At 40.6% G+C, this 19,287-nt stretch overlaps 1 protein-coding gene across 8 annotated transcripts in view; it reads left to right on the top strand.

Moving 5' to 3' along the window:
- Nucleotides 1–11,909: 11,909 nt before the first annotated feature.
- The window catches only part of Ten-m (teneurin transmembrane protein Ten-m), a 515,153-nt gene continuing 507,775 nt past the window's right edge, over nt 11,910–19,287 (top strand). For 6 of the 8 annotated variants that reach the window (XM_071707983.1, XM_071707972.1, XM_071707975.1 and 3 more), the window contains exon 1: nt 11,910–13,064. The gene's annotated coding sequence lies outside the window, so the exon portion shown is untranslated. The remainder of the gene's footprint in view (nt 13,065–19,287) is intronic. The other 2 variants (XM_071707980.1, XM_071707979.1) reach the window with 1 other exon arrangement.

The raw sequence follows: 19,287 nt of genomic DNA, 5'->3' as shown, positions 1-19,287 counted from the left end.
GTTACATTAAATAAGCACTTTTGCACATCATAAGACGAAAATTCGGTTGCAAGTAAAACTATTTAGTGCCTCCGTAGAGAGGGGCGCCTGCTCCAATGCGCATTCTTATTGGTCCATATTCACGAAGCAATTACGAGAACTACCGAATCTCTACTTTCTTTTCTACTTCGCCACATGGGATACAGCGTATAAAATTGTAGATTACCCAATAGCCCGGGGCGCCATCGCTTACCGTTGCAACGTGGCTTAATCCAGTGATGTTCGTTGCGCGCGATAAAGCGAGCTTCTCGGCCACGGTACAGGGAATACCCTCAGGAATTCGCGGCCAGACTCCTTTCGCGAGCATACGAATAGTCGGAGAAAAAGGACCGTTTTTCTGGACATTCGGCCATGACATCGTGTAAATGCGCGAGACATTGCACCGCCTCATGGAAGAAAAACAGTTTATATCGCTGGACCATACCGCACGTTCAGGAATTACTGCTGTGTGGAAGGGGATTTATCTTTAAAATACCAGATATAGTTTTCCTCCGCGTGATAAAAATTCTACGAAATATCGGCGAAATATCTAAAAACACTTGCCAATAAAATAAAAGTTTCAGTACCAATAATAAACTCCTTATTTGATTCTTTATTTTATAACATATCAAACGAAAGAGAGGTAAATCAGTGATCATTAACGAAGTTTATTCGTAAAGTCCGCTTTCTCGACCGTTATAGTTACTCGCATTCAATCGCAATGCATTCGCGTAGCGCGAGTCACAAAATGAGGAGACGCGAGTAAAAAAGTAGAGACGCGCGGTCAAACGTCAAGTACTACACAGAATCGCGAAATAACGTTTCGTTAGCGGCAGGCGGAAGCGCATGGTCGGTTGGTCGGTCGGTCGGTCGGTCGGTCGGTCGGTCGGCCTTGTCGATGCAACGCATCGTAGGGACGGGGGTTCATTACCCATGGAAAAATAAACTAAAGGGAATTGCTCTGCCGCCGCGGAGCCGGGCTATGGAGGCCTGGTGCAGCATTCAATACCCACCGCGCGCAACCCCTCCCCTCTCACCGCCCTGCTCCCTCTTTCTCTTTGTGCACCGCAGCAGGATCCCTCATCGAAAGTACCTCGGCCTGGCCCTTATTCTCGCTTACCCCCTCTGTCTCTGCGCGCTCGTTTCTTTTACCCACCCAATCCTTTCTGCACTCCCCGTCCTCTCCCGCGACTACAGGTCCACGTATAAGCCACTTAATGATTTAACCCCTCGCGTTATTAATCATCCTGATCAACTCCCGCGATGCACCGCGGTGAAAGGAATCGACCGACACGTACCGATCCGATTTCTTTTTTTTTTTTTTTTGTGGAGTAACATGGCTCCACACGATGCATATCGATATTAACGGGCCAATAATGGCTTTCATTGCGATGAGGTAAGGTAGAAAATTAATGCTTTTACCGTGTGAACAGTAGATTACGCGCCTGGTGGAGAAACGAAATATCGAATCAAATAAAGAGAAGTTCTATAAAAACTTATATTTAATAGTGAACAGTTGTTCTTTCTTTCTATAAATATGCACGTTACTTTCTTGTATTTTTAATTATTTATTTATTCATTCACCGTAGAAATTAGATAACGTTCATTTATGTCAAATACGTATCGTATTATTAATATTTAATGTGTTAATCTGTTGATTACCAAAGTATAAAATTTGATGAATTCTCTTTTGAAGCTCAATATGCAATTTTAAGCAATTTTCTATCGTTCCGCCGTTCTATTGATAAGCCGTTTATCGGCTGTTACAACTATATTTGACATTATATTTTCGAGCGGACGTAAGCTCTTCGGGGACGCAAAATCGTTTATCTCGACAGAGCGGCTCACGAATCGAATGATGAATCGCGCTCGTATGTTTTACTAGATCGCGCCGTGTACGTACACATATGTACGTATGTACGTACAGGCATGGCATCAACGAAATCTCGACGTATAGGAGGGAACGGGTGTCGGACCTTTGCGCGAGCAGAAACGGAGCGGAGGAAAGGTAGGAGGAGACGAAGAAGAAGACACAGATGAAGAAGCCGAAACAGAGGAGAGAGGAATTGGACAATAATGATGCGTTTCATTGAGCCCATTGTGTGCCCGGGATTCAAGTTCACCGACACAATCGGCATGTATCCATTCCCGACACCGTGGAGCGGCGCTATTCAATCGACTTTCAATTTCTGGATGGTGTTGCGTTCGTGTGCGCGAGACTATACGTCTGCTGGAAAGGTCCGGTTAGTATCTGCGCCCCCGCTGTTTCCACGGATACATTAGACGTATTGTATCTGTCGATTCGGCCCGGATCTGCGGCGGCAATTTTTGTTCCGTCTTCTTTGTCGGTTTCCTCTCCACGTTCCACCTTCAATCGCCATTCTCATCTGATATTAATTAATTTATACTTGTTTTTTTTTTGCTCGACTCCAATTCTCCGTTCTAATCTTTATCATTCATTAATTATGTTTGAGGTTTATTGTCTATTTTATACTATGGATGATAAAGAGCACTCCTCTGTTAGTAACGTAAAATGTATAAGTTTATACACGTAGACGTTCAAAGAATGCAACAGAATGCAAGAATCCGTATTCAGTATTCATATTCACTGCAGGTAACAGACCAATTTTGTAAACTTATTTCTCAATACTTTTTGCTCCTACGTAGACGCCTTATTACCATCTTTATCTGTTATTTGTGAGTCTCCTCACGTAATACATATTCTTTTGTCTTTGGACAAGAAAAAGAGACATTTAGAACGATAACATGCATTACTGCACACATGCTATACTATAATTCTTTTCTTTAGAAACAGTCGCATCTGCATATAATGCTATTGGAAATGAGTCATTATAAAAATTGACTTGATTACATAATTGCGAATTATTATATAGGACGTTAGTATTTCAGTAGATAATCTATTATTTGAATATGAAAAATGCGGGAACAATCGCTAATAAATTAATTCGCTAAGTTATTTATAAAAGAAGGTAATTTGACTCGTAAAATACGGTTTTTCGTAAGTAATTATTCATTTATGTAACGCCGATATGTGTTATACTTTTCCTTCCACCTGTCTCAATTAAATCTCAAACGGAGTTATTGCGTGCCTGTAATAATTTGGTAAAATCTGATGGTACGAGATGTTCAGTTAACGTAATAAAGTATAACGAATCAATAAGTAAGACCCACGTTTATAGTCGTAACGTGAATCACGTATCAAAAAGTGTGTCAGAGATACTTAGAATAAAATTAAAGTTAAAATTAATTTGTTAATTTATACACATCAAAGTATATATTAATATCTAATACTATAAATTTAGACTATTTATTATATATTTTAACCCTTAAATGCCACCCGGGGTCCAGCGAACCCCAGACCCTTTAGAATGATATATTTTCAAATGTTCCCGCCAAATATGGAGCTCATATTTATTTATTTATTATTTTTTATTTTTTTTATTTTGGAGCCAACATTTTAACAGTTGGCGATCTTAATTTTTTATACTATGTTGAAATTGAAATTTTAACAATATAAGCATTTTATTCTCTTTTCTAAGCCTTGAACAACATTGAAAATAATTTTCATAACTAAATATCAAAAAATCAATAAGTAAGGAGACATTTTTCATGCTGGGGTCTTTTAGACCCCATGTGTCATTTACGAGATTCTTGAGAGGTGTGGCATTTAAGGGTTAAATAGATTAAATATATAATTATTATATAAGCCTTAGAGAGAGATAGAGCGAGATTACATTGTACAAATGTAAGTTAAGGTAATATGTAACATACGTGCAATTAAAAATTTTTTGACAGCCCTCGCAACTTTAAATCTTTCATCAGATTAAATGCTCAAAAAACCGCGACGCGTTACCGTGGTCAAAGCGTCTCTCGGAGATTCGGTTCGTCATCAGACATCAGAAGTTGCGAGCATTCAGCGCTTTTTGATCTGGAAAGCTGGGGTCGGGAACGCGCTGGGAATTCCGTGGTATTCCGTGCGCCATTGTCACGAGGAGATCACGTGTGTGATGCGTGAGGGTAGAATGCAGCCGGTCCCGGGATACCGAATAATAGATATTACCACAAAAGCGGCGTGCGCCGTCACGTTGAAAATTGATTGGACATGTACCGGTGGTTGATAAGGCTGCCTCTTGTTACTGGGCGCGATATATACCTATACTTGGCTCGCGCAAACGGCGGACACGGAGAAACATAGATCGCAAGTAATTACTTTGCGTCTCCTCTTCATGAAGACGGCGCGCGCATGCAATTGTGTTACTGAAAACGGTAAACGCGGCTCTATGGAATTCCCATTTATATTTAGCAGCATACTCTAAGATGCAATTTTATTACAATATCGTCGTCCCGTTCATAACGGTCTAACGTAATATTGTAAAAGTAAAATCTCTTAGAGAAATATACAGAGAAATATAAACGTAAGTTCTCGCCAACTTTTAAGGTTTTTCTTTCGACTTTTAAAATTAAAAAGATTGATTAATCATAAATTATTTAATGCTGGAAATAAAAAGAGCTATTAGAATAAATTACACGTTGGGAATAAAGATATCTTTGCTCAAATTTGAGAAAAACACGTTATATATACAGGAACAAGAAAATTGCAATTAATCTAAATAATTTTGAGCAATTTGACTACTAAATATATCTCATTTTCACTTCTTTACATACGAATTTAAATATTAGTTCCGAGGCCGTGATGACAGCAATCGTTTCTCACGACAGCCAGTCGCGATCTAACAGTGGAGTATTTTCCTTTTATTCACAAAAATTAGCAAACGGACGTTTACTTGGACGATGTTGTCGCCTCTGCGGCATGGTCGCCGCGCGTTCGGCGCGTTTACCTCCTCGTCCCATACTAACACCGGCTATGCTGGCCGTCCAGAGTGCGGATAATCTAATTATCTTGGACGACAAATCTCGTTACCCGTGTCGCGGCTGTTGCCGACGACGCGGCACGGCGACGGGGACAATGCCGTGACGACCTAAACGCAAAGGCGTAACGCAGTGACTCGGCACTGCAGTCGGAATGAAACGGGAGGATGCGAGCCAAAGCGCGAGAGGAAGAGAAAACGGGACGGGGATATCGTTAACGTAATCACGAATTTCTCTACGAGAATTATTCGCCCGCCTCTGCATGCCGCTCGGCGCGGTAGAAGGTAGGCAAGGCCGGAGGCTCGGGCTAGGGAAGAAAAGAAAAACGTTTACGGGGGCTTATGTAAATGCGGGTAATTAATTTCGCGAATCCTATTAGCCCCGCGCAACGGTCGTAGGTGCGGGAAGGAGGGAATTTAACAGAGGAGGCACTTCGCAGTACCGGATTTTTTTTCGAGAGTCTCGACTTTGGAACGCAACCGGAGGTTAATTTCGAGGAGAACGACGCGTATATATGCATACATCTTCGAAAGTTAATTGGATCGCTCTCCCCGGAAGGACGCACGCTCGCTGACTGCGTCATCGAATAATCGAAGAACAACTTCCTAGCACGAAATCTGTAATTACCAGCGATGCATGCACACATACACTTAATATTCGCACCATAAATTCGCGCTTGGAGAACGTTTACGGAGAACAGAAACGATACTATCAACTTTGAAAGATTTAATAACAAAAACAAGGCTGTCGTGCTAGAAAAAATAAAAAGACAGACATGTAAACCCTTGTTCATGCTTGTATCTCATACTAGATAATGTAACACAGAAATAATGTTTATAAGCTGCGAATAATTTTTGTAAATAGCGATCTAGGTACCATAATAGAGATAATTTTTATTACACGATTGATAGTAATGATAATCTTAAAATAATGTGCTATTTTATCTCTCTTAAGATTCGTACAAAAATTCGGATCTCGCTCTCTCTTGTAATACAACTTGCATCCACCATAAATTCACCCCTGCCACTGCGCGACAGTAAATCCAGTTTATCGTCGCGCTCATCCTTTCGCAGTATCGCTCGCATTGTTGTCATAAAGCATCGGGGACGCTTTTGCTGACCCGGCCGGCAACAGTTAATGTGTCCATCGTGAAAAATTCGTTAATTTCACAGTGACTGCATCCGCGCGCGCAGTCGTTTCTCCTACACGCCGAGCGGGTTCTCTTTTGTCCGCGCGCGCGTGCATATACACGCGCGCGAATGCACGCGGATGGACGAGACAAACCGGGACTGCTCTCTATCGTTCGCTTCGGGCGTGTGTTTGGGGAAGGCTACCCCTCCAACGAGCCGCGCGTATTATTGACGGCTCAAATTCATTAGATTCTCTCGCGACACCGTCGAGGGGTTTGGGATTCTGCGAGGGTAAAGGCGATACAGCGAGCACTCGATTGGCATAGAAAAAGTTGAAGGCCGCGGACACATATCGGATTATTTTTAAAAAGAATGATTCCACTTGACAATGAGATACTAGAAATATGGTGATTCTTTTATCGCGTATAATGTAAACAAAAACGTGAAAAATTTTAGGAGAGAGAAAGAGCGAGACGTTAAAGTATGAAGGAGAAAAACATTCTTCGGAAGAATATGTAGGTATAAAACTAAAACTCTAAAAAACTCATATACTTCTTTTTTCTCTTATTCTTTAGTATATGTTTCAGATATTTTTTGACGTTAATATAACAATACAACATGTAATTGTATAAAATAACGAACACACAAATTTTAATATTGATACCATGATTTGTAAGGTAGAGATTCGCGGTTTCTCGAATAATTGGAGTGGTCTTCTTACGCGAAGAAAATTAAATTTTACGATGTTTTTAAGAAGCTGTGTAAGTTTCACGGAGCTTCGTACAATTCACCATAAAAATCGTGATTTAAGATTCTGTCGGTAGCTCTAGAATTGTATCTCCATCATCCATTTTGTTCCCTCCGATCGTTGGCTTGGTGCAAACGCATTTTTCTTTCGACGCCGCGAAGAGGCGGGGGCATAAGTTATTCCTTTGGTTCAACGTTACGAAGGTCCTCGAGGGACGCTACAGCTGGCGATACTTCCTTTTTCTCTCTTGTTCTCTCTTGATCTGTCCTAACGTTTACGACGAATTGTATGGAGAGGAAGGAAAAAGTCTTTTCCCCATTTTTTGCACTTTTTACGGGGCGAACGTCGCTTGATGCATAGCCGCATTTAATACCATTATGTGCCTTCTACCTTTCCAATGACAAATCATTCCAGCTTCTAATACCGTCGTCTGTAAATATTCTTAAACGTGAAATATAACACGTGGGTACAAAACGGAGAAGAGTATCGTTTGTCGAAATATATAACCGGAGATGAAAACACAGCATCCTCCGATAAAATATCTCGACGGATCACGTACGTTATATATTTTTTTTACAGTAGTGGGTATTCAAGCTCCCGAATTTTGGAAGTGCATTTGCATAGTCAACTAGCGCCCGAATAGCTCGTGTCCCTAAATACAAAGTCTCCTTCTCTCAACGGCGCGTATTGTCAGTAGTACTGTCTGGTCGGAGTGATTAACTCCCCTTTCATTATCGCCGTTTCCCTGACCTTCATCGTATCTCAACGTAGTCTCTTCCTCCTTTACGTTCTCGAGCGCATTCCTCGCGTATTTTAAAGCGATTCCCGTCACCTTGTCGTGCCTCCACTGTCTCCCTGTCGAGACGCGAGTTAATAATGTCCTCGCAATTAATAATTGCAGAATTAATACCGAGACGTGAGAATAAAGATAGATAGGACGTTTTTCGGAATTTCTTTCGTCGCTTTTCCCTTCGTTTGAACGTTTTTCATGTTATTTTTATTTTTTTACGGTCTATATCATATTTTATCGTTTCCCTTACACATGAGAAATATGAATTTCTTAATTGGATGTAGTTATGCCATGTATGTAGCTATGCCATATAAAATAAAAACAAGTGAAAAACTTAGTTTTTTTAGCTATTTGCAGCTTGTTTCTTAAAAAATATTCTACATAAAATTTTATTATTCCATTGTATCGCAACAAGAGTATTCGCAGAAATAATTTAACTACATGTTTTTAAAAACATTTCGCGATGCAGAACTAAAAATGTCACAAATGACAATTAGTTACATGTTACCAAATAATATCATGTATTGTTTGACATTACTATTAATATACATTACTGCGTGTCGAAATTTTGCTCTTTCCCATAATTTTTTAAACAATAAATTATAAATTATATTTCAAACAAAGTCTCTTTTGTATCATGATATTCTCGCGTTGAGGGGATAACCGATTCTTTCAATAATGAACTGCTCTATATTGAATGTCCATTTTTCCAAAAAATCCTGCTTCGAGATATTAGTTTCACTCGTTATGAACGTAACGGTGTACGTTGCATCGTAACTCCTCGGCAATTCATCGCGATTACAATCGACCGCTGATCGTTGCGCACTTCGATTTGGAAGCCGCGACGAATTGACGACCTACCCTATTTTTGAATCAATTGATCGCTATGTGGGAACGTAGATTTCATGAAAAGCCATTCGCGGCGTAGGTCATTCGATGAAATCAAATGTCGAACTCGCCAGATTCGTTTTATCCCGAGCATATTCTGTGTGCGACTGTGCCGCATATAGAGAGAGAGAAAGAGAGAGAGAGAGAATGTAAAAAACTGCAATCCGAGAAGATTGAATGATCGCACCGGAATAGATTAATTCCCCCCGGGGGTCGATTTTGCGGAACGCGGAGGCATTTTATTACAACTCAGTCCTTGGCCTGAGAGAAATAATGAGTTGACCTAATAACCCAAAAAACCGCGAGCGGCATTATATTTGCATTCGACGAGCGAGCTCTATAATCCACCGTTTCCAATTTTAATTAATTTTTATCGCGCAACAACGCCAATCAAAAAAAAAAAAAAGATATTTGATTTGCTATCGCTAACGTTATTCACATACACACTGATATATGTATATTGATCCCGCATATAAATTTGCGCTTGTGCTTCGTCGGACTACGTTATATCGCGCTACATGTTATACAGATACAGCGGAGAGAAATGCAGCACAATCGGCAAAAAGGGCCAGTGCTCTGTGGCGCGTGCGAAGTGCACTTGCGGCGGACCCTTTCGACCCTATGTTGACGTTTGCAAGGATAGAAAGTGCACGCCTGTAGCAAGTGCAATTAACTGCGGCATCGGCAGATGAGCGAACGGGCGAACGAGCGGGCGGATGGTTGCGCGCGGCATCGCGGCGCGCGGAAACTCTCCCGTACTCGTAATTCGCAAGATATTTCGCACGGTTAGACGAAACTTGGTGGAGTTCAGCGCGTGACACCTGCCGCACTGTAATCAACCTGCCGAGTTAACTGGGTTTCTCGTTCTCTCGGCCGTGCAGCAAACCGTGCCGTCGCTTGAGCTGAGCGCCATACCGCCTGCGACGGCAAACCGCAGCGGCACAGCCGACATATATTGTCTCAATCTCCGGGGTTATTCGGGGCACACCGTCTAAATTCATGCCCGATCGACCAATGGAAACGCCGACGTATGTACCTCTACGTACGTCGGAAGTTGGCGCGATTGCCATCGTGGAAGCTGACGCTACTTCTCAAGTTATGCTCAGTAATTGAGATTTCGGTGAGGGACATTAGAAAGTTATAAGCTAGGTAAAATCTCGCGTTGCTTGCTATAACATTGTTACCGAAATTAAATGAGAAGGTTAATTCGTTAATTATGCGATGTGAAAATGCAGCAAGAACGTGATGTATTAACGTTGATTCCTAGGGCAACGTATATTCACGTTTGTTTATGGAAGCTGTTAAATTATTATAAATTAGGATACCTACAATTATTAAAGCTTTTCCTAGTTTAATCAATGTTTAAAAAGATATTTTAAAGATTTACAATAAAACGATAGAATTATTTGTGTATTCGACACAGACTTGGTCAAAACAATCCTGATACCTGATATGTATTTATATTAGCATAGCCATATAAGTGCCATGTAACAATATTTCATATAAATAGTCAAACAGAAATAATTAAAAATCGATCTTTCTTGCAATGCAATATGCTGTAGCTCATTATTGAGACATATTTTCATTATAATTTTTAAAGATTTTTCTTTAATGTAAAAGGGATATTTTTTTCATGCGTTTTAATCGTGCGGATAATAAGCTTTTGATTGTTCGAATATGTATTCTAATGGAAGTGGCTATCGATACAAATTTCATATTCATTAAGATATCTTGATTTTAATTAAGAATTATTTTATCATCAATCCTAAAAAAAACACAATATGAAAATAAAGACAAATCGGGAAAGGCTCAATACACTAACGTAAAGGGAGCAAGAAACGTCTCCCAGGGTAAATACGCGCGCGATTTTCTTCACACACGCTATCAATTATGCGCTCTGCTTTATCCTTTGAAGCCTACATCCTATCGCGCGTATAACTATCACGTGTCGTGAATAATATCTGCCTTTAAGCTTACTAATTACGATACAGCGATACAACGCCCGCATAATGAAACATGTATTACAGAACGTGTAACGTTAATTACGCGATGCCAACAAGCACAGAAACGTAATACAATGTGCTCTACACGTGTTATGTATTCTATACTCGAGACGATATATTTAAACATAAACAATATGTAAATAAATAACATGCTGCACATTTCCGCGAGCCGCGGGACACACATCGGAGAGACTAGTTTTACTAGAATTACAACGATGCAGGTTTATACATATGTATTATAGATATATCGACAAGTTTATAGAAAATGTAATTATTGGAAACTTTGTCGTAAAAGATATAGAATTTCGCTGATATCTAATATTATTTAAGCAGCGATTGACTTCTTTTTATTAACATATCAATTATTTACATATTGTCACGTGTACTACTTAAATATTAAATGAATATACGTACCTATAATGCAATGTAGTAATGAAATTTTCGTATTCTTTAAAATAATGAAGGTGCGTAATACTTAAACGTATGATATGTTCGTCAGCAATAATAGCAGAAAGGCAACAACAGCAAGAGCAACAAGTGCGCCAGTCGTAATTACCCTCCATTTCGCTTCACGAACTGTTACCTCGTAACAAATAGACATTTCATGGAAACGGCCAAATAGAGTATCAAATTTATAACATCTGCTTCAAAAAGACGCGTTGCATGAATTCTTTAAATTGTTCGTCTCATCACGAACAGTCAGATATGCATGTCATATCGATATCACGAAGGTTTCTTTATACTCTGCCATGAACATATTAATATGTCATACAAAAATTATATCTTACAAAACATAATTCTACAAGAAACAAAAACTAGACATTTTATATAAATTGTGAATGCAATGAGCTATTAATGGAGATTAATATACAATTATAAAAATGAGATTATAAGTATGGCAGCATGATAAACAAAGCAGTTCCCTTATTATAACGCTACGGTTGATAAAATGTCAAGCGATCAAGATTAGAGATGGAGAGAGAAAGCTAGGCGAACATATATGTATGCATAATATATGTTCGCCTAAAAAAAATTTCATCTTAATTATAATTAAACTCGGCATGTATTCATATACAGATAATTACTATGATGACTAAATTAAAATAACGAAGAATGAAATTGTTAGCTAACACGACGAGGGCAAAAACGGCACGAGACAAGCGCAGGAATGGCGCGAGAGCGAAGGGAAGCGCGATAGGCAGAGAACGAAAGGAAGATAGCCCTCAACAACCCCACCGATGGCAACTATTTCCCAGTGGTGGATGCACCTCCACGAGCAGCAGTAAGCAGCAGCACCACTAGCACCACCAGCAGCAGCACCAGCAGCAGCAGCGGCGGCAACCTCCCCCCGAAAGTACAGAACGTGGCGCATGCCCATCCGGGAATCGAACCCGCGGAGGCATAACGTCACCGGCGAACCAGCCGCCGGGTTCCTCAGTACGTTTGGCGAACAGTTCGCGAACGGACGTATTCCTCCTCGTGAGCTCTGGAGAACGTATTCGTACCCGAGCATAAACACGAGCGTGTTGGCACCAAAGAGAGACGTGGGTGGTCTCGGCTCGACTCGTGCCGCCGACCGGGGCACCACACGCGAATGCAACGACCCTACGATCCGCACGCGGGACGAATCACTTCTCGTCCTCGCCGTAGCCCACTTCCTCGTGCGTCGATCTTTCGGCGCGAACGCGCCACGGTGACGCGGCGAGAATATCCTCCAAGCGGCTCGTCCAGGCTGGCGCGCAGCGGCGGCCCATGCATGCACTGACCTCATCGTCGAGAGCTTGCATAGCGACACACAACACCAAGGTCGCCCGCGATCAATGAACGTGGCGCTCACCGCCACGTGACCGGACGGCAGGCAGCGCGGACGAAAAACCGGAGGCCGCGCGATACGCGTCCGTCGATCTCGCGAACGTGCCGCGACTTATATCCCGAGATACGACCTCGAGGAATCTCGTTTCAGAGCGCACAGATGAATCACTTGTCAGGCAAAAATTCTGAACTATCGTAACCACCGATAAGTCTATGACGTTACTTTTTCAGACGAGCGGATTCTCGAGACATCTCCGTTTCTTGGCGTTCCTGAGAGAGTCTCTTACATTTATACTTTGAAATTGAAAACCTCTTTGAAGAAGCAATTGAAACCTCTCATGACAGACAGTTTCTTCCTCCTCTTGACCACGTGACAACGACATGCTCAATCACGAGGTTAGAGCGAAAGTCTCATAGTCTTCCCGGAGGGTTCTCCAAACGGCCGATATCCTATCCATCGATCTCGAATTTACGGACACTGATTGTGCGATACGGAAAGAGCGTTAATATCTCGTTGACTTGACTGGCGCTCTGCCGTGCGGACCCTTGATATATTTTCCGACTGTTAAAGAGTTTGTACGGGGGAAGGGAAAGACGGAAAGGGAGGACAGCTGTGACGTGCAGTGCAATCTGTGTAAAGTAGACTCCGGGGACCGCGGGAAGGCAGTTAGAACGTGACATGACGAGAGAGTTATAGAGGCCGAAGAGTACGGACGGAAAAAGCGGTGGGAGACAGACTTTGGTTAGACTTCCGAAGTGGAAATTGCTGCGTCAACGTGAGACTGGTGAGTTTTTATCCGTGATGTCTATCTAACTCTGTAGTTTGAGTATTATTATGTTACGTAAGAAATACTTTATAGAGCAAACTTATGTAAGTAAAAGAATTATTTAATGTTTGATCAGAGAAACGGGAAAAATCTCGATGAAGTAACAATGGCTCCATTGTTTATGTTCATCTTCAAATGAGCAACAAGTGTGACTTTGCATTTTTTCGTGTCAGACAATCTTTTTCTGATATCGGATTATAAATGGCTCTTTATTGAATGTGCCGCGTATTTTTACCGACAAGAAGAGAATATAAGTTTTCAATATTTACTACTATTAATTTATGCAGCTATCGTCTACAACTACAACAAAACTTGTTTGAACAATCGTTAACACAAGCACAGTTTAAGTTTCATATAACTTTTCTCATAAGACGCCTTCCACTTTTCTCATATACCCGTAAAATAATAATGTAGATAATTATTTTACAAAGATATTTATCTTTTACGAAAAATGACAATGATTTAACTTAATTATCTAATTTAACAAGCAATCTGTCACTCTTGCGTAAATAACTAGTTAGATGACAGCTGATAATAGCTGGTTAAACGTACAGCAAACGTTTAGCGAATATTTAGCGCTGGAGCTGTCAGTTCGAACCCGCGCTTTAAAATAGTACACGGTAGGATAAAGAAGAGTAAAGAGAAATGAGGAGAGACGCAAGAAGAGCGGAGTGTGACAAAAAGGGCCTGCCGTACGAGCATGAGTGACGTTAAGCTGACGTGAGTGGAAGGGCTGGCCAAAGTCGTGGGTGGTCCGTAAACGGGAGAAAGATAGAGAAAACAGTTGACAAAGCAGAAATATAACAGAAGGACGGAAGGATAGCAACATAGCAAAGTGTCGCGACCAGATAATAAAAAAAAAGAGAGAGACAATTTGTTACTTGGCAAAACGGAGCAGCTTGCAATCTCGTTCAATTAATATACACGATGCACATAACTCAAAGGTTAAAAATTCAAAGAGAATATTTACAGAAATGCGTTATCTTATCGAATCGTGAATATAGATGTTAATTCAATCGTGTTCAACCGTGAATTCGATTGATTTGTGTGTGCTGATAAAGTCATCAATTGCCAAAGTTTGCGTGTAGCTTTTACAACTCTCGCGTAGAGCTTTATAACTTTTTAACAACGTGTAAATATTTTATGAAAAATATAACACCGCATTCATCTCAATTATATCAAAAATTAATGCGGCTTAAAAAACAATATTACGTTAGATAATTTATAAATTGATTGATTTATATCATTTAATATGATAAAATCTCTTGTGTAATATAAGAAATAAATAATAAATATTTAAGAAAAAAATACATATGCACATATTAATTTCTCTGTGTTGCGGAGAATACGAATTTTATGTACTAATATTATAAGGAAAGATTTTTTAATTTCTAATAAAATTTATAATTTCATATTTTCTGCAAAATTCCACTTCTTAAGAGCATGATTAATCGTATTACCATAGTATGATATGAATGAAGAAACCAAAATAATTTGCAACAAAATTAATTAGATCTTTTGCGGCACGAGCAATTAATTTACTTGCGGTGCGCAAACTTTTTCCCCACGTCGCATAGACGTATATGTGTGTTCGCGCTAGAAAACTCGTCGCACGCGACGTTAGTTTTTTGCGTAAACTTAGTTAAGTAAGTAACCAGAAAAAGAGAGGCGCACATAAATGAGCGCTACGCAGGAACAAAAACTCGACCGGTCCTCTATTGAATCCTGTAAAGCCGTCACGCAATGGCTTGTTAGGGAAACATCACGCAAATAAATTTCGACGGATACAAAAAAAGGGCTCGATCGCCACGATGATTACATGTCGCGGGCGAAGTCGGGAGGGCGCGCGCGTAATTCAACGCGCCGAAAGTTAGTCATCATTAATTTTCTCGTTTCGCTTAATTAACGCCGTGTTGCGACGCTTTCATTCAAGACCCGATATACGAGATTGGTGCACGTTATTTCAATCAGCACCGGTGTATGAACTTGCGATTTCACCGATGAGCTATCGGAAATGTTTTGTTAACTCACAGCTATACTATTTGATTAATTATCAACTTATTGAAATAAATAACAGAATGGATAAATGAGAATGCAGTATCAGAGTTGCGATATTTAAAGAAAGCTTAAAAATAAAAGACGAAAATTCTATACGTGTCACGCGAGTAGCTTTTTATGCGGTTGCTTATCGTTCGTTGGAATGAAGCTGGAAAGCCTAGTTTCTTTTTCAGAGCTAAAGTACTAGAAGCTTAGCAGTTTTGTTTCAACTTTCTGTATTGTATGGCTGGAAATAGCGTCAATATCATCCTTGGTGCGTTGTTATCTTTGTACCTTTTGCAATAACGTAATGTCTATTGAAATGTCGCTGCACCTGATATGTTGTTTCACGATGAAGAGGATCGGGACTGATTGTCAGAATTAATTAATTGGGTTTGCAGTGCACATTTATATCCCGTGCAAAAATACAATTTAAATGGAAATTCCGTGACCCCGATTGAATTTTCAGTATAACGTAACGTTTGTTATCAAAACTACGCTTTACACCAATGCGTAGCTTGTTCACGATAACATTTCTATTCGGTGCAATGTAGATGTTTTGAGAAATATGAGTTTAATTGTTTTCCTTTAGATTTTTTATAAACACATGTCCGCGCACTACGCACGGACGAGAAAAACATGGTAGAGAGAAACGGATAATACAGTCCGAAACATTGAATGGCATTCGGTAAACTCCATCCAGTAGGAAAGGGCTTATTCTCGATTGGACAAATTGCCGCCAATCATAAATAATTGACAGACAATCGCGAGGGATTTAGATTTATCAGCTCGGCACGTCCATAACTTCGATACTGATTTGTACCAACTCTAAACCTTAATTTGGAGTGCGTTCGTCCATATTTGTGTAACCGCACGCGAGCAATACACGGGGGAAACCAATGCCGTTACGCTCTATATTCCATGCACGTCATTCTCATCAGGAATACGTTTAGTTGTAAAACGTTTCACGAGTTAATATATTACAGGCACGCATTAATATGTTTTGTAATATTATTAATGTGCTCATTTCCAGCGGATTTGTTTGAAACGCTTCATCAAGAGTGCGTCAAATATTATAAAATATATGACGTTTCTTTGCCAACAATTGAGGCATGTTTAAAACTTTTAATAACCTAAAAGCCAATAATTATCAAATTAACAACGTTTTTCTAATTGAGAGATTTTTTGCTTTAAATAATATAACAATAGATATAGTTGTGTGTTATCCATAGATTATATCCATAGATTAGTTACTAGACAAATAATAGAACATTTTTTCTCTTCTCGCAGAAGTATAAAATTACTTAAAATATGAGTTGATATTTATAGTACTAACTAATTACATTTATTAATGCCGATTTAAAAATACAGAATGATGTAAGAAACAAAGTATAGGATAATGCGGTTTCTGAGAGGATTAACCTTTATACCGAAAGAACGTAATTATTTAGCCAGTTAAACGGATTTCTTTACGAAAGCCACTGACGTGCAGCTTGCGTGTAGCTCGGGAATTTGTACGGACCGCGCGTGATTCGAGGAACAGACGTCGCTGCCGTATATCGAGATGGCGAATACCAAGGGGTAGATGTACTGGCTTGCAGGGGTAGCATGCCTCCCGCGTGATCAGATACCAAAGATTACAAACGAAATACCACTGAGCTACTTTTATTTTTGGAATTCCGTCGGAAAAACGCCATCTAAGTAGACGTAAATTTGTTCATGTATCACCATAAGTTAGATAACAAACAGATTACAAATACGCGAAACGTACGGGATTTTTAAAAAAGAGACGTAAGACTAGAATGCTGAGAAAGAGAAAGAGAGAGAGAGAGAGACAGAGATTATGCACAAAAACAAGGGAAAAGTATGAGATGGAACATGCAAGAGATTCGATAGAGGAGGGAGGTATGGATGAATAGTACAATGCGCGGAAAGAGAAGTAAAGCTGTTCTAAAATGAGGTCGACATAATTACACCCGCAGTCGTGCTAGAAGTAGACGAACGCTAGGGCAAGGGATGTCGCGACGGGGTGAGGACAAGCTTCGTATAAGAGAGTTGGTCGCCACCCATTGTCTCACGCAGAGAGACTCGGCCCGGCACTGATTAAATACTTGACACATCCTCCGCCGCTCCGAACCGGCATAACTTTGTTCGAATTGTAATTACGGGCAGGATCGGTCTTCGCTTACGAATGAGTTCCAGGCGATCCCGGAGCCCCTCCGCAAACTTCAGCCCGTTCCTTTCAGATCGGTCGCGGTCTGCCACCCCCGCGGCAGCGAGCTTTGACTTTCTATGCGAGCCCCCGTCTCGATTCTGAACTTTTTGAAACGTTTCCGGAGATTGTACGCGTGGTCTCCTGAATAACAGTCTGTTTTCTGTTCCCCACGTAAACTCCAATTTATTGATTAGTATTGTACATCGCATTTCTCGACGTAATTATATTTAATTGCAAATTTTATGGTTGGTCTTAATTTGTTATTTTTTACTACCTAATTGAGTTTGATTTAGCCGACTCACAGCCTGATAAAGAATAAGTTAAACTACTGTTCAAGTTAAAACTGACGTTAATGAAATAAGTCATTAGTAATGTAAAATGTTACTTTGGGTTGAAATCAATAGACCGTATAGGGAATACGCAAAATTATATGCGACTGCCCAGCACTTTATACGTGCATAACATGGTCAGTCTCGGTCTCCCGTGGCGTAGAAGCGAGAGTACATTGTAGTTTATCGCGGGTACCGGTTTCTAACCCCCCGAGGTGTAGGGATTATGCAATTTAAAATGAGTTAATTGAAGTGCAATAAGTCGTTAAAACTCTCGAGCAAATTAATTAATATGAAAGAGAGAGAGGGAGGTAGGAGAGAAGAAGGAAAGGAGGGAAGGGAGAGCCTGTTAGAATGGGGCAGCGCGGCGAAGCGGTCGCCCTGCCTTATCTTCGCCGCCTTCCTTGGTTTCATTCTTGCGACGCTATTACCCACCGACGTCGGCCATGTCCGTGGCACGTTCTCTCTGAACTGGGAACAGGGCGTCCGCGCCGCTTGCGAAAGTAGTGGTAACGATGAGGTTGGAGGTAGAGGATGGCGCAGGTCGATGAGGAAAGCACGGTTAATGAAATAATGTACGCTCGAGGTAGCCCTCGAGTACGCGACGCGCGCGGATTTAACTTTTGCGCGAAAATACTCGCGCACCGGGAGAGAGGGGGAGAGAGAGAGAGAGAGAGAGAGAAAGTGAGAAGGATAGAGATGGGATCCCTGCGTTCTCTCAACTTCGAGCTAAGTCGCGGCTTTATTGCCGAGGGAAGGCCGATCGTTGAAATCAAAAGCCCTCGCAAATCGTAGCGTGCTTAATTAAGAATTCTGCGTGCTGGGGGAGCGCAATATCGTCGACTTCAATAGGGGGGGGGGGGGGCAGACACGCCGAAGAAGCGCCTTTGCATGGAATTTTTGGTGTTTCAATGGTTCCACGAATTATGCTTTTATCAGCATTCGATTGATTATGCATCTCCATTTATACTTGTTAATTGCGAATACTAAATTTGCATGCATCACAAAACAATTTTGGAATTGTCTCGATTTAACATTCTTTGCATTTACAAAATGTGACGTAAAAAAATAAAAGAATGACGAATGCGAAAACTGACAAGTGTTGATAAATATATACATTTCACAAATCACTTATCCATAAATCGAAGTCCAGTTGCAGATACAGCTTTCACCATGTACGCAATTCTTTTTAAAAATAAATTCATTTCAGTTGAAAGGGGGTAGGCGTGCAGAAAAGCGAAAAAAGCGAGTATCGTTCGGAGAAGTCTCAATATCTGGGCAAGAGGAGGAAGATCCCTGGGGAAATAAGCGGGAAAAATAAATTATATCGATATCTCTCGCACAATCCACCTATCTGTGTTTATGAAATAGTTATGAAGTTTTATTGCTCGCGGTGAGAAACGTGTTCGTTAATGCTGACATTACAAACGTCCGTTTGACACGTTTTCAGTTTAATTACTTCGACCGCCAGTAACGGACGAACTTTCCGCAGACGATATTTCCACTCCGTTTAATGGGTCATTTGGTCTGTCAATTCTCTGATTCTCTCGTGCCAAAATTTTTCATTATTTACACCCGTACAATAACGATCGTTAGTTTT

Source organism: Temnothorax nylanderi, unplaced genomic scaffold (genome assembly GCF_030848795.1).
Source record: "Temnothorax nylanderi isolate EJ_2023f unplaced genomic scaffold, tnyl_v1.0 TNYL_tig0063_pilon, whole genome shotgun sequence".
In the NCBI taxonomy this organism is placed as follows: Eukaryota; Metazoa; Arthropoda; class Insecta; order Hymenoptera; family Formicidae; genus Temnothorax; species Temnothorax nylanderi.
The sequence above is the reverse complement of the archived record's forward strand: the minus strand, read 5'-3'. Positions and strand labels throughout refer to the sequence as shown.